This window comes from Alligator sinensis, unplaced genomic scaffold (genome assembly GCF_000455745.1).
Source record: "Alligator sinensis unplaced genomic scaffold, ASM45574v1 scaffold233_2, whole genome shotgun sequence".
NCBI classification, from domain to species: domain Eukaryota; kingdom Metazoa; phylum Chordata; order Crocodylia; family Alligatoridae; genus Alligator; species Alligator sinensis.
In genome coordinates this window covers 154,380-176,051 of record NW_005841941.1, presented here as the reverse complement: position 1 = coordinate 176,051, position 21,672 = coordinate 154,380, and the positions used below count along the sequence as shown (strand labels likewise).

General features: G+C 44.8%; 1 protein-coding gene across 1 annotated transcript in view; it reads right to left on the bottom strand.

Moving 5' to 3' along the window:
* The window catches only part of SH3BP4 (SH3 domain binding protein 4), a 188,245-nt gene extending 171,878 nt beyond the window's left edge, over positions 1-16,367 (bottom strand). Inside the window, exon 1 of the mRNA XM_025199363.1 lies at positions 16,248-16,367. The gene's annotated coding sequence lies outside the window, so the exon portion shown is untranslated. The remainder of the gene's footprint in view (positions 1-16,247) is intronic.
* Between the last annotated feature and the right edge of the window lie 5,305 nt (positions 16,368-21,672).

Below are 21,672 nucleotides of genomic sequence, written 5' to 3'. Positions count from 1 at the left end.
GCGGGAAGAGTGGTGCGAGACAGGCAGCGGCTCCTCCTCAAGGTGAGGCAGGGGTGGGGACAGGGGCTGGGGCAGAGCTGGGCATCACGCGGGCTCCGGGGAATGGCTCCACTCCCCAGCCCCTTCAGACGAACTTCGCCCCGAGCCCCAACGCCATGTGCCTCCTTGCTGCCTGGTCTACCTAATGGCAGAATGCACAACGCTCCACGCCACTTTCAAAGGCTGCAGAGGCATGGAGGCAGTGCTGATCATTTTTGAAAGTGTGATGAAATCTGCTAGATAGGGCAGACCAGGCATACCTTCAGTGTTTCACAGTACTCAAGAGCTTTACAGAGTATATTAAATGATGTGATTTATATCTGTCACATGAAATCCATTCTCTTTTGCATGCTCTCCTCAGGTGGAGAATTATACATAAACTTTTCTGTTTTGGTAGGGTTTTATATTTTAATTTTTTTAAATTAAAATATATAATATATATAGTTTAGTATTTCAAGACTCTTTTCTCCCAAATAATGTTGTGAGAATAATTTGTTCAGCGCACCGAAAGAGGGAGGGAAGACCAATTCGGGAACAGACTGCAGCGGCGTGCTCATGGACCGAAGCAGTGCTCTCACACACCAAAGTGGCGCGCTCACGGATCGCTAAGCCTTAGAGGAAACATTGGCTGCATGCTCTGCTGTACATAACATCTGTTTTTGTGGTGTAAGATTCATGAGGTCCATCACAGTCAAGATCACAGTTCAGAGCAGATTAATCAGTGTTTCCAACTCATGATTTCCACATAAGATTTGCTGTTTTACTTAAAGCTTCCAGCACCTAGAATCATGTTACCTTGGGAGAATTTTAGCTTGATTTTGTTAAACTAATTTTAACCATCCTAACTATGGGAATAAAACTAGGAATTAGAATGACTGAGGGCTCACACCTCTAAAGCTGAAAAAAAGAAAAAAAGACTCTGAATTTATTGTTGTTACAAATCTCATGATTTTTAAGGAGGTCTCCTGATTTTTTAGAGTGTAACAATTTTTCAACTCTTGGAGCTGGCAATTCTGTTAATATCCAGAACTAGTGACTTTTGCCCCTCAAAAGCTTTATCTCATCATCTCTTGGGAGCTTTGCTGGGTTAGGGCACCAGTCTCTGGTTGCTTTTGTTTCAGACTATGATTGGCAATTATTGTCTTTTCAAAAACTGAGTGTGACAGACACATCAGGGTTTCTGAACTGAAACACGTTCACTCCTCAGGCTACATCTATGAATCCAATGCAAATGAAAGCAAGATAGCCACTGCCTTGCATATGGTATAAGCATTCACATCTGAGCAAACTGTGTAAGATGGTATCAGCCTGCTCTGCTACAATTTTATACCCTCACTATAATGTTTCTGTTTTAATTAAAAGAAACTCACCAAGCATTGCAGAGAAAGAAATGAAAAGATTTTATCTAAGACTGGTTGAAAATTTTCCAGTGAAGTTGTTTTTGAAAGGAAATTGGTCTACTGAATAACCAACATTCTTCATGAAGTGCGTCTGCCCTTCAGGAAAAAGTAGTTTTTCATTAAAATCCACCACAGACCACAACAGCAAAAACCTCTACAACATCCTCAAAACAAAAAAACCCCCAGTAAATAGAAAAAAAGGGAGATTTAGCACAAAACCTGAACTATTTTAATTATGAAATGCTGCCAATTGCTACCAAGTTTGGGTACCGTATGCTTCTGTTCTCCTTGATGTGCTGTGATCCATAGCTGAGCTCCATCTCCCATGCTGCATTATGGTAATGTGAATGCCACAAAACGCTACCTCCCCTTTCTAAGAGACATGGGAGCCTTACTAAGGCCCCCTGTACATGTGCAGGTAAAGGTGAGAAGGGATCTACTGTGTGATTCACACAATTGTGCTTCCTGCCATGCTACACATGTATGGCAAGAGGTGTGATTAGATTCCATCACACTTTATCGCCAGTGCAGGGGGAGCAAAGGAAGAAGCAAGCTCCGGTGGCTGGGAGTCCTACATACCCCATTTGAGAATCTCCCAGCCAGAGGGGTGCCCCATGCACCCTGGAGCTGGAAGATCGCCGCTGCAATGATCTCAACACCATGGTAGGGCAGGGAAACCCCCAAGGCTGGAAGACTGCTGCTGCAGTGATCTCCTCACCCCAGGGGTGCAGGAAAACCCCTAAGGCCGGAGCATCACCACTGTGGTAAAACCCCAGGGTCAGAGGATCACTGCAATACTTAAAACTTAATTCCTCTGTCATTAGAAATCGTCTTCTAATTTCTAATCTCAATTTGTACATGACCAGTTTGTGGCCATTTGATTTTGTGCTGCTACTGATTTTTAGCCCCCAAAAGCTCTTCTCCCTCCTTGGGGTATACTGGTACTCTTGCCATTATTTAGAACATCCATATGTGCCCTGCAGTGGCAGAGCATTGGCAATGCCTTTGTCGCTGTGTTTTTATTCACCCCACAAATATTTTTTGTAAAAAGTAATGGTATCCCTTCTCAACAGCTAACCTTCTCTCATAAGAAAAGATCTCCATTACCTTAACTATTTTAGTGGCATTTTTTTGCCTCTGTTCCTGTCTGAGATTGCCTTTTTTGATTTTTATTTATTTATTTATTTATTTATTTTACCAGAACTCTACACTATATTTTAAATAGGTTTTAAAATGCCCTGTAGAATGGAACTAGTACTTACTTTTCCTACTGAGTATTCCCTGCCTAAGACACCATAGAATTATATTGGTCTTTTTCAGTCTTCCCACAATCCACCTAACAGCCAGGTCCCTCTGTTCCCCCACTGTATCCAGTCTATGAACACTCATCTTATAGCTGAAGTCCTTACTGTTGGTCCATAAGTGCTTGACTTTGATGCACAAACATTAGCGTCTTGGCCAAAGCAAATTCTAACAGCACTGAGGCCATGATCATCCAAAACCAACTTTGCTGGACAGGTCATGTTTTTCGCATGCCTGACTCTTGCCTTCCAAAGATAATCTTTTTCTCACAGCTGAAGCAAGATCAGCAAAGTAGCAGAAAGCAAAGAAAGTGCTTCAAAGATACCCTGAAGGCAAACATGAAGAGGTGTAACACTGACATCACCCAGAGGGTGGTGGTGGATGGGTCTTATTTGACCTGGAGGGATGTGGGCAGTGGGGTTCCCCAGGGCTCGGTCCTCGGGCCCGCACTGTTCAACATCTTCATCAGTGACTTGGGCGAGGGGGTACAAAGCACCCTGTTCAAGTTTGCAGATGACACTAAGATGTGGGATGAAGTGGGTACGCTAGTAGGAAGGAACAGGCTGCAAGCGGATCTAGACAGGTTACAGGGGTGGACCAAAGAGAACAGGATGGGGTTCAACACTGACAAGTGCAGGGTAATGCACCTGGGGAGGAAGAACCAGCAGCACACCTACAGGCTAGGGAACTCCCTTCTCGCCAGTGTTGAGACAGAAAAGGATCTTGGAGTTATCATTGATGCCACAATGAACATGGGCTGACAGTGTGGGGACGCGGTCAGGAAGGCCAACTGTACCTTGTCATGCATCCACAGATGCATCTCGAGCCAGGTCCAAGGAGGTGATCCTCCCCCTCTATGCGGTACTGGTCAGGCCACAGCTGGAGTACTGCATCCAGTTCTGGGCGCTGCACTTCAGGAGGGATGTGGCCAACATGGAGAGGGTCCAAAGGAGGGCCAGCCGCAAGATCAGGGGTCAGCAGCGCAGGCCCTACAAGGAGAGGCTGAGGGACCTGAGCCTGTTCAGCCTCCAAAAGAGAAGGCTGAGAGGGGATCTAGTGGCAATCTACAAACTAGTCAAGGGGGACCAGCAGGCATTGGGAGAGTCCCTGTTCCCCCGAGCAATCCCAGGAGTTACAAGAAACAACGGACACAAGCTAGCGGAGGGTAGTTTCAGGCTAGACATTAGGAAGTGCTATTTCACTGTCAGGGCGGCTAGGACCTGGAACCAACTTCTAAAAGAAGTGGTGCTGGCTCCTACCCTGGGGGTCTTTAAAAGGAGGCTGGACGAACATCTGGCTGGGGGCGTTTGACCCCAGTAGTCTTTCCTGCCATGGCAGGGCGTCAGACTAGATGATCTCCTCAGGTCCCTTCCAGCCCTACCAACTATGAAACTATGAAACTTGGAAGACCCTTGCTCAGGACCGACCAAAATGGAGGAAGGCTCTTTGGGAGGGACCTCAACACTTCGAAACAGCTCATCAACAGGCAGCAGAGGAAAAGAGAAACAGGTGAAAAGAACATCAGAACATCCAACGCAGCAACACAGTGCCCATCCCTCTTGGAAACACCTGTCCTCACTGCAACAAGACCTGTGGATCTAGAATTGGGCTATGGAGCCACCTGCGGACTCACTATTAAGATCCTTGGAAAATCATTTTACTCATTTGCAAGTGATCACTCATCATCATTTTATCCTGTTGGACTTCAGATCATGGTTTCATTCTGCCACATTACCTAAAACTTCCTGTACTGGCATAAGGTAGTGCAGGGTGGCACCTGAGTAACTAACTGATTCAGAGAGGCATGAGTTTCATAGAACCAACTTCATCAGATGTTATGAATAGACTGGCAGAGAAAAGTTTACACATAAGTTACAGCTAGAACCAGTTAGTCTCTAAGGTGCTACACTGTCCTTCCTTTTGCCTGACTTCAGACTAATGTGGTTAACCACCTCTGTTTTCCCATACAATAATTTGTAATGGCAATATCTTCCAGTTTGGAGTTATCTGGTCCCAGTATCAAGCAACTAAATAAAAATGTTAAACAGCACAGGTCCTAAGATCAATACATACGAAACAGCACTACTAATGATTCTCCAGTGAGGTAACTCACCTTTTGGAATAACCTGCTGTAGTTTCCTTTTGAGCCAATTCCTTATTCACCTTACGTTTGTAGTATTGATCTCCATCTTTTCTAGCTGCCCAATAGTTTCCCATGGGACATGGTATCAAATGCTTTGCTTAAATCTAGATAAATTAGGTTCACTGCATTACCTTTATTCAAAAAAATCAGTTATCTTGTCACAGAAGGATATTACATTAGTCTGACACAACTTTCCTTGAATAAAACTGTGTTGTGTTTTGTCCCATTTTCTTTTGATTTCTACATCTTTGATTATTCTTTCCTTCAACATCTATTCTAAGAGCTTACATGTTACTGAAATCAGACTAACATGCCCATAATTATATGGGACACTACTTCTCCCTTTGTTGAATACATAAACAGTACAACTGAAGTCTGCGCTGACAGATTAACTGAAGATCTGTGCTAAAGATCTGTATCTTGTTATCACATGATTCTTTTGATATCCTGGGATGGAGATTATCCCAGGTGCCCAATTTTTTCATGGTAAGTAATTCAAATTTTTCTTCTACCTTAGGTCTAGTTGTTCCTAAAGCACCCAACCATTAGGAACAACTACCATGTGGTACCCAACCACTGTCCTCAATTACATTGTCAACATTTCTGAAGTTGGAGGCAAAATATTTATTTAGTTCTTGGGCCATATTTACATTATCCTTGATTCCCATCTCATTGTCACTATATAGCAGCCCCACTTCTTCCTTCCTAATATTTTTTTTTAATTTATATGACCAAAGAAGCATTTAACATGTGCCTTTAATTTAGTCTGTTGAAAGTGGATGTAGAATACTATGAAAGTAGGACAACAGCATCTTAAATTCACTTTGCACGCAGGTAAACTTACAGGTGAAAACGGCTATATAAGGCATTGAAGAACTAGGCCTTTATACCTATTTTCACAACGTTACCTCTGGATTCAAAGACTGCATTCCCTGAGTAGGGACGGTAGGATTTATCCCATGCACATTACTGCCATAGGAACATTTTTTTATCTGGGTAGGCATTGAAATCAAAGATCTCATAGAAATATTGGACTGGGAGGGTTCTTAGGTGGCCAGCTCCCTCTTCATGATAGGATCATTGCTCTCTAAGTCATTCAGGCCAGGTATTTGTTCCCTTTTCAAAAGACAGACATCATATTTGGCCTTTTCCAGCCAACCTGGACCTCACCTCTATGAGTTTCCAAGAAAATAGTAAATTTCTCTGCAATTACCTCAGCAAATTCCCTGAGTGCTGTTTTGAAAGAGCTGGATGTTCATGTGGACCTTTCACTTTGGTGGAAGCCTCACCTGAACGTGCCTTCTCAGGCTCCCACAGTCCGAGGCAGCCTGTCACAGGTGCTATTTTTGCCTGTAAGAATCATTTACTCACCTTCACTGTTCTTTCTTCAGGGGTTTTGGGCCACCAGATCCACAGCAATCCCTTCCCTGACTGTTTCCAATGCCCCACCTGAATTGCTTGGGATTGACAAGGAGGCAAGCTCTGTGTGGTCACTCCCTTTTTCCCTGAAGATGGGTACCACAGAGAGTAAAGCTCTAAAGGTTCAGTGCTTTGGTAGCTCCTTGCTCGGACTAGTCACACATTCCCAGGAAGGTGCCTTTAAAACATGTTTTCCATCTTCTGGATCTACAGGGCATCCTTCAGCACTCACTCCTTTGCAGACTGGTACTGGAGATAACTCCAGAGCAAGAAGATGCTTCTATAGTCACGTACAGGGGGAGCTCTTTGAGTAGCATGCCCTTCCCTTTGACATCAGGGCAGCAACAACTGACCTCATCATCATTTGTCCATCTTTACCAGGACCACGTGGAAGGCTCCCCTCTCCTGTTCCCCTCCTGAGCACTTCATTAATGAAGTATGGCTGGTACTGAAGCTACCTCTTACTGGCCTATTTGCCTATACTGGAAGGTTAACATAGCTGCAGCCAGCATGGAGGCCCAGGCCCTCTATGCAGTTGGCTGTGTTTTCTGCAGGGTCATGGATGGACCCTGAAGCCTGCACCCCTTTCCACGACAGGATAATTAGAAAATCTCTCTGAAAAACCCAGCAGATTTTCACATGCCCTCATTTTTAATACTTTACCATGAAAGGCTTTTTTTTTTCTGCAAGTACAGCCTTAGTATAGGGCTACCACACCAATAAGCATTTACTTCCATTTTATATCCCCGCCTGCTCTTTGTTTGGGCTGCCTCTCCCAAGAAACTGAAAACAGGGCTGCAAGAACGGACAAAACCAACTGAATTTCCTCCATGAGGACCTTGTTAGAAGAGGTGTTCCTGGTAGTAAAGACTAGTTAGGGATCACAGAACACGCTCAGACAAGGATGCTCAAACTTCTCCTTGATGACTGAGGCATAGCAGCTATTGACAGCTAGCATGGGTCATAATGAACAACACCTAAGGGCCTGCTGACAGGGGAAAGGGCAGCTCTGAGGTAGGCTACAACTTGTTTGCTTCAAACACATATAGACACACAGTCATGTAACAAGCACATATACAGACACACATTCATCTAACAGCAAAGCTTCTAAAAGGGGCAAGAGGCACTGGAGGAAAAGATGCTTCCTGTGCAGTATGGAGTTGTGCTCCACTACTATCTCCCTATACCCCAGCCTCCAAAAACGGGCAAAAAAAGGAAGCAGTGGGGGACTATGCCTGTTAGTAATCAGATCTACTGGCCACTCTGTCTCCCTGTCTAAATCTGCAGAGGGTATAAGAAGTGCCACAGGTTTGCAAGCACACCCTAGCTCAGCTGTGTGTACATCAATACAGCTTTGGCCTACAGTATAGGAATAGGATCATAGGCAAGTAGGGCTAGAAATAACCTCATGCAGTCATCTAGTCCAGGCCCCTGCTCAAGGCAGGGTCTTTCCTGACTAAACTATCCCAGAAAAGTGTCTGTTCAACCTGCTCTTGAAAATTTCAGGGGATGGAGATTCTACAATGTCTCTAGGTAGCCTGTTCCCATACTTGACCACCCTCATAGTCAGAAAGTTCCTCCTAATCTCTAACCTATATTTCCTCTCCTTTTTCTTGAGTCCATTGCTTCTAGTCTTGTCCCCTACAGCTATAGAAAAAAGCCCATCTCTAGCTTCTATATATTGTCCTTCAGGTATCTGAGGACTGTTCTCAAATCCCTGCTAAGTCTCCTCTTCTCCAAACTAAATAATTCTCATTCTTTCAGCCTTTCCTCACAAGTCATGCTTTCCAGACCTCTAAGAATTTTTGTTGCTCTGCACTGGACTCTTTCCAATCTGTCCACATCCTCCTTGAAGTGTGGAGCCCAAAACTGGACACAGTACTCCAGGGGAGGCCTCACCAGAGCTGGACAGAAGGAAAGAATCCCTTCTTTTGATTTGCAAGTGACACTCCTGTTAATACAACCCATTATATAATACACTGGAGGAGGGTCCTACCCAGAAGCAGTGCAAATTCTACCTTTAAAAAACTTATTCTATGATCCCTGAGTTTAAATTAAGGAGGGATTTGAATGAAGACTAAGTCAACAAATATACCTGACAGGGCAGTTTTAAATAGTATTAGCTGATAAGAACAGCCTTTTAAATAGCTTGTTTTCACAAAAAAAATGACTAAAGGTAATATTTCCCTGAAATGGAATTTTGTAATGTGTACAAGACCCAAAATAAACGGACTGTTTATGTGTGGCCCAGGAGTGCAGTTGCAAAATAAGAATGTTGGTTAGTGCATATGTTGCAATGCAATGATCATTTTGGTGTCTGGCTCAGTCTGCTGCATCAAGCAATGCATAAAAGAACAACTACTCGCATGAAAGGTCATTGTGACTTTGTGTGTTGACCCTCTGCCAAAGAATACTTTGAAACTGAAATGCACCCAATTTGTAGAAAACCACAGGCCTCAAATGAATAGGAAGTGTGTTTGCTGCATATACCTGTACAGCTACAGGAAACTAAACAGCTGTGCTGAGATACCTCCTTCACTTACAATGCTCCCTCCAGTCCTCTTGGATGTAATGTGACAAGAGTTGCTGCATGCTTCTGAATGATACTGCATCCCAGTTTCCAAAAATATACTTCTGAAGTATCCTCAGAGCATGGCAGCTGCAGCTCTAGTGCTGTTACAAAGGGTAAAGGAGGGAGTTAAAATAACCTGCTTATTGTTACAGGCATGTAAACAGTGCTGTCCAGCATTTTCAGACCTGCTCATGACTTGTGACCAGTGTCTGCTACTGTATTCATGTTTGCTTTCCTGACAGTGCCAATCCCCAGTGAGTCTGTTACACCGTTTGGCTAAATAGAGACAGTCAAAAAGCACAAGGCTAAATTGATTCAATCTTTGCAGGTTAGTTTAAAGTGCATGGATTGAACCAGGAAGCAAGTGAACAAACATTCACTTTTGATACTGGAAATGGAGCCACATGCCTGCAGTGGCTCAGGCTTGAAGCTGGGGGAGCACTAAAGCAAGCCTTCCCTTCTCTTCAGCAGTGGCCAGAAGGCTGGAGGAAAACTGGGAGAGAAGCCCTCTAGGCTTTTTCCCCTTTGAGTGGAGGTGGGGAGGGCTGGTCAGGCCCCGGCAGGCCAACTGAGTATGATTTTGGAGTGTGTGTGGGGGTGGGGGGTTTAAACCCCAGCTGGGGTATGTCTGGGGAAAGGTGGGGGAAGCAGCCCCTGCCAAGCTTTTCCCCTGCTTCCCACTGGAGACAAGGGGGAAGGGGAGGGGGGGAAGGTGTGGCTGGCCCCTGGCTCCGGCTGGCATGCTGAAGCAGATGGGAGGGAGAGGGGTTTAAATCCCCTTCCCTCACCTCTGCCTCAGCATGCCAGCCTGGGGTCAGCATCTAGTCAGGCCCCCCATCCCCTCTGTTGGAGCAGCGAGTGGGGAAAAGGCAGGCAGGGGCTGTTGTGCCTCTGCAAAACAGACCCTGGCTGGGGTCCCATGCAGGCAGGATAGGGTTTAAACCCCCACTCCCTCCCTTCTGCCTAAGCATGCCAGCCCCAGCTGACATCTGGCCAAACTCCCTGCCCCATCTGCTTGAGTGGCAAGCAGGAATAGCTTGTCAGGGGCTGCTCCATCCCTGCCAGGCAAACCCCACTGGGGGCCCTGCACGGGTGGGGGAGGGGGCTTAAAGCTGGTCTGGCCCAGGGTCTGGGGACCCCCACTCTCCACTCCAGCGGTGAGTGGGGGAAAAGTCTGTGAGGGGCTGCTCCGCCCCCTCCAGGCAGACCCTGGCAGTGGTTCAGAGCCAGGTTTCCCACCCTAACCCCCTTCTCAGCCAGCCGGAGCAGTGATAGTGCTCCAGCTAGGGAGCAGAGTGGCAGAGCCAACCTTGCTCTGCTGGAGCAGACAGCACCTACAGCCCAGCTCAGGGCTGCAATGCATCCTGGTATGCTGGGGGACTGTGATTTAACTTGAACTAGGAAGGGGTCTGGGACAAAAGTTCTATAAACTGGTTTGAACTAAATCAGTTAAGTCTGAGACTACAGTCCACCAGATTTATCTTAAACCAGTTTTGGCCAGTTTGAAAGTGGCTTATGCACACTGAACTTCTGTTCCATTACTGGTTTCTGATCACTTAAACCGGTTTACGTGTAACTTCTGTCTCTAGCCTTTGGTTCTGATCGGCAAGTTTCTATGGTATGAGGTGTCATTTTAACACTCCTTAGTATATGAATTGGGCAATATTTTTAGGATGGGGACAAGTATCCACAAGGGACTATGACAGAGCTATCAAACTTATTCTCAGCAGTATGATAGATTTGAACCCAAGGACTACATTCAGCTGATATAAATATAGAATAATTCCACTGGAATCAGTCTCTCCCCCTAACTAATGGTACTAAAACTGGTTCCAGGTCTCCAGAGGTGAAAGACTCGTGTATTAACACCTTGGGCTATCCAACATCCCTCCCCACAATACTGTTTATGTTGAAAGATAAAAGGAAAATAATAATCCTAAAGCCTTTAAATGCACATAAAAATGGAAGTGAAGAATTAGTTCAGTAATCCAAAAGGATAAGTGGGAGATCACAGAAATAAATCATATAGTAATGATGGTTGGAACAACATGCCCAATCCAAATGTCATAATAGCAAACATGAGATATATAAAGATGATTTATGGAGAAATTATCTTCACAAAGTAAACAAAAAGAACAAATGGAATGGAGAATACAGAAAACAGAATGATTGATTATACTGCTAGAGTCCTGTTCTGCCAAATGTCTTTTACAGGACTGAAGATCTGTATGTTATTTCAATTCTGAGTTTTAGAATTCATAAAAAGATGCAACTCAAAGAATTGGTTTCTACTTCCAGAGTAAGGCTGAAATTTTCCACTTTGATACAAAATCTGCAGGTGCCAGGTGAGAATTTATGGGCCATTTGAAAGTAATTCCCATCGTCAGTGACAGATTATTTTGTCCATTTCTATGCTGTGTTGTCATAAAATATACTTCCTTTAAAACCACATTAAAAGATCATCATTTAGACTAAGGCTGTCCAATTTCTCATTGGCTGGAGGCTGCACCCTGCATGGGCCACACCAGGGAGGCCACACTCCAATGGGTGCCACAATAGTGCAAGCCAAGTTCCCCACCACCACCCAAGTAGTCCTCCCCACCACTGAATCCAATACATGGGTAGCCCCCTCTCATCACTCTACCATCTGAATGAATAAATAGCTTTCTCACTCCCAGCTCACCAGCCGTGGGCTCCTGTGTACCACACAGGAACAGATGCAGGGAGCAGAAGCTGTAGCCAGAACAAAATGGGGCTGGGGGGGTAGGGAACGACCCAGGGCCATAATCCCTTGTGGGCCATACGTGGTGAGACCCTCCAGTTGAACAGCCTTTGTTTGGATTGCAAAGTCAAGGGCCCTGGGTTATGAAATGCTAGAATTAAATATGCCCTTGCAATACTAATTTGTCTCACTTATGCCTGCAGTTTTCAATGCAATCCTTTAGTATGTAATGTAATAGGATTATGATTTTACCACAGGCTTCATTCAGTGCACTGGAAGGATATTGCTTAAGCAATGAGATATATGGAGTGATGAGAACAAAAAGAACAGCTGTGGACTCCAGCACACCACCCCAACTCTGGTCAGTGTTAATTTCTTCAAGGGCAATTTTATGTTGCCCATCACTACAGTGTCTGATTGTTTCACAGACATGAGTAACTGCATCCCCACAACACACAAGGAGCAGGAAAGTATTATATTTATCTCACAGCTGGGAAACTAAGGCAACAGAAAGACTAGGGCTCAAATTTGCAAACTTGTCCACTGACATTACGTTGCCTCAGTGACTGATTGCCACATTGGAGACACCCAGGGTCTTATTTTTCTAGAGCATTTAGCATCATCTTATGTAGTCTAAGTATTAGTAATTAACTATACTAAAATGGGTACAACAGCTGGAAGAAAGCAGCCCTCAGTGAAAGGAAGTTCTCTAGGTCTGACTCTCATATACCTCTAGCTCCTTCAGGCCAATGATGCAGATGTCTGCTCCAGTGATGGCTTTTGTCAACCAAATGACCTTGATTTACAACTGGCAAAAACAACTTATTTGGGAAGATACACAGTTCCCTTATCTTACCTCCAAAGCAACATCCCAGAGGACAATGGGCTTCATTTCCCTGGCTGACTTGAGCGAGGTAAGAGAATCCAGTTACCTTCTGTACAATAAGATCTAGAGTGCTGATTTCAGAGACTTTTCAGTACAAAGGCATTTAAGAGGAAGAGTCCAAACAATACGCTAAATTCCTTTTACAGAAAGGAAACTCTAGGGCTGATCCTTATCTTGGTGGAAACTGCCGTATCTTCATTAACAACTATATCTTCGATTTGTATCAGCTGAAAATTGGCACCCATGTACCTTACATAGCAAAATCTGGTACTTTCTGGGCACATCTACACATGCAATTAATTTGAAGCAATAAACTCTGGTGCATATCACGCTGGAGTTTATTGCTCCTAGGCACCATGTCTTCACATGTGCCTCGGACCGCAATACGTTGAGCCAGGTCAGAGCAGCCCCAGCTGGCAGGGGCCCTGGGGGATCAGGCTGCCAACTTGGGGCTGCTCCAATCTGGTTCAAAATCCTGCAGGGGGGGCTGGCTGGGGCCCGAAAGTGCTCCAGTGTGGGGCTAGCTGGCAGGCAGCCCCTGCACTGAAGCACCCTTGTGCCCTAGCCAGCCCGAACAGCGTGCATTGCTGTGCTGTGCAATAAATAACTCTGCGGTGGGATAGTACTTGTATTTACTTAAAGAATTTACAAGTACAATCCTACAGCAGAGTTTAATAGTTTACTGCTGCCTAATAGGGCCACACATGTAGATGCAGAAACTTTACTGCGGAGCTAATTAGGCAGCTCTACAGTAAATGTCTTGTGTAGATCTGCCCTCTTTTTACTAGCCACTTTATCTTTAATTCTTCATCAGAATCAGTGAGCCTTGTAAATTCTGTATATAAATAAATACTACAAGAAGTGGCAGGAAGAGTGGCTTTTTCTAGGTCTGGCCTGAATGACCCAAACTCCCAGCCCTCACTAGGGAAGGATTACAGAGTACTCCCTTGCTATAAAAAAAAAGCAGGGAAAGGTTTAGGACCGTGTCAATTTTACAGCGATGTCTTTAAAAGGAAACATAAAATATTAAATCATTACCTGATTTAAACAACCATGATTTTAGCACCTTTTAAAATTGAACAGGCTCATTCAAAGACTAACTATCCTGGAAAATGTTCAAACCAAGATCAGTCATCTGCTTCATCAGGACATCTTGCAAGACTGCTGCAAGTTTCTCCCTTTCAGCTAGAGACTTCCATAATTGAAGTACAGAGGACATTTCAGCTTGGCAGAATGTAATTACCTGAGCTGGATTTAGGCCAGCACAGAAGGGTTGTTACTCTCTTCCTCAGAAAAATGTCCTGGGATATTTAATGATCAAACGTGGTCAGGGCCTTAATTTCATTTCTCCTCTGAAACCTGAAAAACTTCTTTTAAAACTGAGCAGTTGTTTTGCTTGAGCCAAATTCCAGAAGATGCTGAACACTTTAAACTCCCAGTGATGATGGGCTCAGGCAGCATTCAACACTTTGCAATATCAGGCACTATCTTAGGAACATAAAGGTTAAGATGTCTTGTAATCAATTTATGTATTTATTTTAAGTAATAAAGAGTGCAAGACAGTCTGGCCATTTCTATGAATCTGGGATACCCGTGTGAGTAGTGAAGAACGTGTCAGCCAAATATTGCTGACTATCTGCCTGAAGGCTAGTAGGAAATACATTAGCAGTGCACAGCAACAGACTAGTTACAATAATGCTGCCACATCACAACCAGTAGCAGGTATGCTAAGGGTCAGTTATCTTAAATGAACAATAACTTCCTCCACCCAAGTCTCCTAGTCAATAGGAATCCAGTGGGACAACAGAGTTCTTTTTAATTCTATTGGGTTCAGTTTCCATAATGCCAGCTCGTAGATTCTAAGCTAAGAAAGGGACCAAGATGATCATCTAATGCAATGAGGGCTGGATGGAAAACAAGAAACAAAACCCACAGAAGAGACCCACAGCAGAATAGTTTATAGACCAGTAGGGGACCCAGGCTCCAGTTCCAGCTCCAAATCACTCAGATCAGGACCTTGCATTTGAGTAGGTGACTGCCCTAACCCAATGGGCAAGCTGGTCTCTCTCTCATCTGTCTGTTGCTCTTCTTCTTTCATTTCCACTAGGAATTCCATTCTGGACCCCAGAAACATCCCATCTAAAGTTTACTTGGAACTTATCCGTTTTGTCAAAAAATTCCCAAGCAGTTCAGTATGACTTCCTGAATGAAACAGATTGGAGAATTTCACCCAGCCATCCCTGCACTGAGCCCATATGGAGGCTGTAAAGGAATCATTTCTCTGCCCTTGTGGTTTGCTACCAGATTTACGAGGGCCATAATTTGGCCCATCTGATGTCCTGCATTTTTGGAAGAACTTTGCTCCCTTTCTCTGTAACTGCCTTGGAAACAAAATGTGGTACTTTTGTGCGATAAGGAACAGGACATTCCAAAGCATTGCAGTGGTGACTGACAGATAAACCCTCCTGCAGGCCTAACCTCATGATTGTTTCAAGGGGAAGGATTGTTTAAAGCAGCTAAAACACTACATGATGCAGAGGAGATAAAACAAATCCAAGGGTCACTGGTGACTCAGCGTCTGTGAGCGCTTACTGAGGTGTTTGTAATATATATATTTTGACAGATTCAAACTATTTCTGCTTGCATGATGTTAGATCACTGGAGCCTTAGCAACAATTTTATTTATTTATTTTTTAAAGCAATTTCAGGCAACCAAAACTATTTGCTCAATTTGTCTGTGTATCCAACGAGAATACTCTCATGAAGCATTGAAACCTTGCTTCTGCAAACATCTGTGCCCATAAAACTTGATCCCTTGGTACTGTTGATGGTGAGTGGAGCAAGAATATGGATGCCATGGATTCATAGACAGATTTGAACTAATTTGAGAGTGTTCTGAATGAGGGACTCAGCTCTATTCACAGCACTTAGAACAGGCAAAGAACTAGAAATCAAATATGCTTAGCTCTGAGGGATTTAAAGGTGCAATTTATCACCTGCACTGAGACTCGGCATAGACCTTTGAAGCATTTGAGTCCCACTTCAGTGCTGTGGTGGGTGTAAGAGTAAGGATACAGAATGATTGAAGATGTGCAGCAGTATTTGCAAAAAAGGCAGGCTTAAATTCCTATGCTCAAGGCAACCCTAGTTCTGCTGATCTTTCTGATCACATCTTTTATCACACAAAGGCATAAAAACAGAAGGATGTGATTGTGCTCAAAATGACAGAGGGTGAAACATTATAGATACATTTCCAGAGTGAAAAATAAAGATTTACTGGCAAAATTCCCATAAACATTCAGAAGAGTTACACGGCTACATTTCTTCCCATTCTGTTGGAAACTGATACAACTAGCTGTTGCAAGGTCCTGAGCTCTTCCTTTGCAGCATATGCTTCCTCAGGCACTTCACCCCACATTGCCCCCGATCTGCCCTGTTCTCCCCTGCCAGGTTCCCTTCACACCTGTGCTTCAAAGTTGTCTCCCCCCATCCTTTTTAGTTGATCCCCTCTTAAGTAAAATTGAGTCAATCCCCTTCCCAAGATAGTGGCACCAGTACACTTTTGGGTACCATGACACAGATTAGGTTCTAGCTACATGTACGTGTACAGCATCTAATCCAATGGGGCCCCATTCATATGCAGCGCTTCCCCACTGTTGCAACAAATGTGATTACTAACAATAAAAAGAAGGAACCCAACCCATCTGAGCAGCCCTAAGGAGAAAACTCTTCTGTAGAGAGAAATAAAGCAGATCACAACTTACCTCTTTGGCATGGGGCCTGAGGCTCCCACTCTGCTTTTCTCTGAGGGAGCTGCTGCAGACTCAGGCAGATGTTACTACATCTGTTATGTTTGGGTCACATTTTCAAGCTTTTCTTCCCAACTATGAAAGAGAAAAAAAAACCCAGTTTGTTAATGAAAATAGAGACTTAAATACTGTCACATATAATCTGGAAGCTGGAACCTTAGGTCTGTCTCTCACACTGCGTATATATGCATCCAAACCCATTGAAGGGGAGCTGCATCCCAGGACCCAAGAGATCCCATATGATCTGCACAATCCATTGTGAGTGGCAGCTGATCTGGACTTCCCAGCAGGCAGAAGCTGTGGCGGTGGGAAGAGCGCAGGGAAGTAGCACTGTTTTCCTCCACTGTACCTCTGCTCAAAGGTGTCAGACCATCCAGTGTGCTCATCAGGCTTTAGGTCCTTACGTATTAGCACACCCATTTTTCCATGTGAAATATACACCTCTCTACCTGCTCAAATACAGCACCCTCAGGAAGTAATCTCTGTGTCTACTACAGGGTGCTATGACAAAGCCAATAAGGTATAATGGAGGCTAATGATGCTAGGCACTGAAAGACAGTAGCTCTTTACTGAGATTATTACAAACTAGCAAGGCTGGAGTGCACTGTAATTAAGTTATATCATTATAAAATTATGTTGAATGTCAGATATGTCTTTGGCTGTGTCACAGCAGTGCCAGGTGCTGTTTCACAGAGCAAAGACAGAGACGGCCACAGATTGTACTGTTTATAACATTTTTAACAAAGGGTGTCTTGTAAAAGCTCTGCTTGGATGGGATTTAAACTTTAAAGATAACCACTTTGATGTTTCCTGCTTGGACCTGAATAGCTCCCATTGCATTTTAAAACATGCTGGGTTTCTGTATCAATGGGTTTTTTCAATGTTTCATTATGTTTCAAGGTCACAGTAAATCAAGCTGTTTGGTTGACTGCTCAGGAAAGAAACTGAGTTGCAAAGATTTTGGCCTGTTAATGATTTCGTCCTTTTCTGTCTGGCAAACATTCAAATCTCCCCCGCTTCAAATGGACATCAGTGCCAGTGCTTCTACACCTTATATAGACTTGGGAACGCTAGGCAAAATTCAGGTCTGTCATACTGATCTATAGCACAAGTAATACTGCTGAACTGAAGAGGATTAGTCTTGATTTAGGCCAGTGTAATTGAGAGTAAAGACTGAGCTTGAGGGTGTTAAAGTAGGTAAAGTAATGAGGTTGCAAGAGAAACCTCCCACAAAAACTCCCATTTTTGTTTCACAAAACTAGTGGTGATTATGGTTATTATTTTCTTGGTGATACAACAGGAGGGTTCACCCCACATGACAAGGAAGGACAGATATTCACCCACTGATTGGTCTATATAATATGACATTTTTATGCTGGGGCTTTTCCATTACCTTCATAAATCTGTACTGATGTCATGCTATAATCACTTAGTGGAGAATTAGCCTTTTAGGCTAGGGACAGACATTACACATAAATGGGTTTAAGTGATCAGAAACTGGTTTAAACCTGTAACAGAACAGACGTTCAGTGCACATAAACCAGTTTCAAAATGACCCAAACTGGTTTGAGATAAACCTGTTTGAATGTAGTATCAGATTTAACTGATTGAGCTCAAACTGGTGTATGCAAGGTCTGTTCTAGATCCCTTCCTGGTTTAAGTTAAACTAGAGTCCCCCAGCATCCCAGCATGCTTTTCAGCCATGCAGTGCTCTGCTCCAGAGAGCAGGGCTGGCCCCGTCCCTCTGCTCCCCAGCCGGAGCAGGGACAAGCAGGTACAGGTAGGGGTGGGGGTCTGGCCAGACCCTGGCCCCAGAAAGGAGCAGGGGAGAAGTTTATTTCTCTCCTCCCTCCCCTGTCCCACCAGCATGGACCTGCACTTTTCCATGCTGGCTGCTCCAGAGGCAGGGGCATGGCCATCCCCAGCAGTAGCTTTGGTTGAACTGGCCAGAGAGGGGCTCAGTTTCCTGTCATGGACCTGATTGCCCCGGGCACAGAGCAAGCACCGGCAGCAGTGGTTGGGACAGACAGACCCCACTGAGGTCTCCTGGGGGCAGAGAGGGAATAACCCTGCACCTAAGGGGCCCTGCTGGCCAGCATCTGGCCCCACCTCCACCCAGCTACTGGAGTGGTGAGGGAGGAGGGACCGTGACAGGGGCAGCAGCCCCCATTACGGTTTCCTGGAGTGCAAGCCCCTTCCCAGTGGGGGGCCATGCTGTGGGGTGGGGAAAACTGCTGTGGGATGTGGCAGTGGTGCTGGGGGGGCCTCTGGCCCCCTCTGAGCCCTGGTACCACAACTGTGCCTGCCCTGTAGTGTGGCCCCCTGCTGGGAAGGGGCTTGCGCACCCTGACACCATGACAGAGGCTGCTGCCCCTATCAAGAGCCCTGCCCCCTTGCCACTGCAGCAGCCAGGTGGGCGTACAGCCAGACGGCAGCCAGCGGGGCCCCTTACGTGGGGGGCAGGGAAGGGGGTTATTCCCCACACCCTCTGGTATCTGGCAGAGGGGGCAGTTACAGGCTTATTCCACCACTTGCCCCAAGCAGGGAGCAAGCAGCGGTTGGGGTGGGCAGACCCAGCTGTGGTCTCCTGGGGGCAGTAGGAATAGACAGGGGATAACCCCCCCTCTCTGCCTCGGAGGCCATGGTGGCCTGCCTCTGGCTGTGCCCAGCCCTGCTGCTGCAGCAGTGAGGGGGGAGCACCCAGCAGACCCGACTTGGGTCCCTGCTGGTGGGACAGGGAAGGGGAAATTAAACTCCCCTCTAGCCAGTTCAGCTAAGGCTACTGCCCAAGGTGGCCACGTCACCCACCCCCCAGCACAGCTTCTCTGCCGCCAAGGATGTGCTCTAGTGCCCCCCAGCTCCTGGCCTGAGTAATTGCAGGCATGTGCCTGCACTCCCTCAGTGCCGTAGGAGTGTCTGTACAGTTACGAATCGGTTCAACGTAGCCAGGTTAGACTAACCTGCAAAGATTAAATCAATTCAGGCTCTGGCTTTTTGAATGTCTGTCCCTAGCCCTTAGGTGAAATTCTGGCAAAACTCTCATTGCCTTTAAGGGAGCCAGGATTTCACCTTCAGAGTCAGATGACATTACTCATTGACTTACAACAAATGTAAGGTAAGGTTATGTTTTGGGTCTGTTTGGTCTCCTGTGGTTTCCTCTGAGTTATTACATATATTTCCATGTCCACAGAACACTTACATTTCAATTTTGTGGGACAGCAAATGACACAGAAGGAAAGTGTTTTAATTCCACAGTACTGCCATTTAGAAAAGGACCTCTTCAATTTCAGGCATGCAAAGCACAGCATTTGAATGAACCAGGAGGAATCCTTATTTCATCAAACCCATACATGAAGGGTGCTTTAAGCAACTATAGATTCACTGAAAATTGACAGTCTGACTTTGACTGAAGTTTGGTAGCTAAAGACTATGGAACATATCCTGCTTTCACTGATGTCAATGGCAGCTTTCCCAATTAACATCAGTGAGGCCAAGATTTCATTACTTTTGATGGAGTTATGACAATTTACAGCAACTGCCCCATTACAGCTGGATCCCAAACCATTTTTGCCTTTGCATGTGTTTGTTTGTTATGGTAGGGTTACTGATTGTGAATACTTAGCTGCTGGGAGTGACTTATTATTTAATAAGAAAGAACCACTGATAAAATTGCTTTAGATGTAAGTGCTGTAAAATGATGGGATGATCGGGTTAACAAGTAACCAGTGTGGCTACTGTAATAACAGTATATATTATTTTTACTCTGGCTCATGATTTATAATGGTCGGACATTATAATGTTGGTTACAGATTCCCTGGTGGAGAAGTTTTGTATTAGAAAACACCGATTAGAGGGAGCAGAACCATTCTGGGGGAACATATCAATACCATCACCATTTTTTATAGAAACCAGACAGGCAGGCTAATTGGTTTCTTGCCAGCCCACCTGTGGGGTTCTTAGAGGCTCTGGGGCAGCCCATCTTGGTTGGGTATTTTGAGTGCTGGTGCTCCTCAGCTACTCAACAATCTTCCTGGACCTGTCAAGGACCTGAGACTATGGGAGCACATTTATTCCATGGACCCTGATGATCTTGGGGAGGGCCACTCTTGACCACACTACCCACCTCCTACTGCTCACACCTCCCAAATTTGGAAATATGGCAGTGAGGCTGCTCTGCAAGTGCCCACTACTACTGCTGAGATCCTTGTCTTCAGCTTGCTTCACAGCAGCCACAGTGGGAACCCCTGGAGTGGATTTCCTGCCACATTTCTGGGTTTGGCCTTTGCAAGTGGAAAGGGTGAAGCAGGACATGTTTGACAGCAGCCCTCTCCAGGACCACTGGGGACAGGATGTAGCCAAGTCCTGGGAGTCTGTGGTCTTCAGGCTGGAAATATTGGAAGAAATGTCAAATGCTTCCAAAAATGGAGATGTATGAAAAAGTTTCTCCCGTGGAAAAAAATCTGCATGTTTGATTTTCTGTTACAATTTGGAACAAATCCATTTGCACTCAAGTCTAGATTTGACTGCTATACTCCCATATTCTGTACAGCCAAAATCTTGCCTTTTCTATTAGAATACAGCTTGCATTGTCAATCTTGTTTACCTTTCACTAAAAATATCATAACTAAACTTCAGTACTGGACCTTCAGTGGCTAATTCCTTTTTTGAGAGCTTATTGATGGATCCTTATCATCCTACATACATTCTCTGCCTTTCAAAGTGCCAGATACAGCACTGTGATGACGACCCCATGTATATGTTTGGATGAGTTTTGTAGACGGTGAGAAATAGAATTAGCACGCAAACAACCCAGGAGTCTCCCCTGTGCATCTGGGAACATCTCACATTCAGCGGAAAGCAAAATAAATAATTGAGTGAGAAGATGAGCTGTCCTGGGCTTTCACAAGCACATTCTCTGAGCATTCAGTATTTATTTTCCAGTCTTAAATAATGCATCAGAAAACTCTTCTAACTGGACATATTAAAGTAAACAAATTTATGTCATGAAAAGTTAATTGGTAAGTGCATCTCTTAAAGAAAATCAACAAAAGCAACCCCCCCACCAACCCCAGCTTTCCAACATATTGCTCCCTCTCCTCCTAATTTAGATTTCCATTACATCATTACTAGCTGTTGAATAATTCATTGACGATTAGCCCACCTAAGAATATATGACTCTCACTGCTACAGTCTTAAAGATAAACCACATAACCCCAGCTGTTTCTTTAATGCTAGTTCAACAAAGACAGAGCAGAAGGTACAGTGTGAAAACAGCGTAGCGTACTGGGTCCCCACACAACCACCATCCAGCTGTCAGAGTGCAAACACAGTTTACATCTTTCTGGAGGTTGCACATGACTCCACTGTAACAGATGTGCTA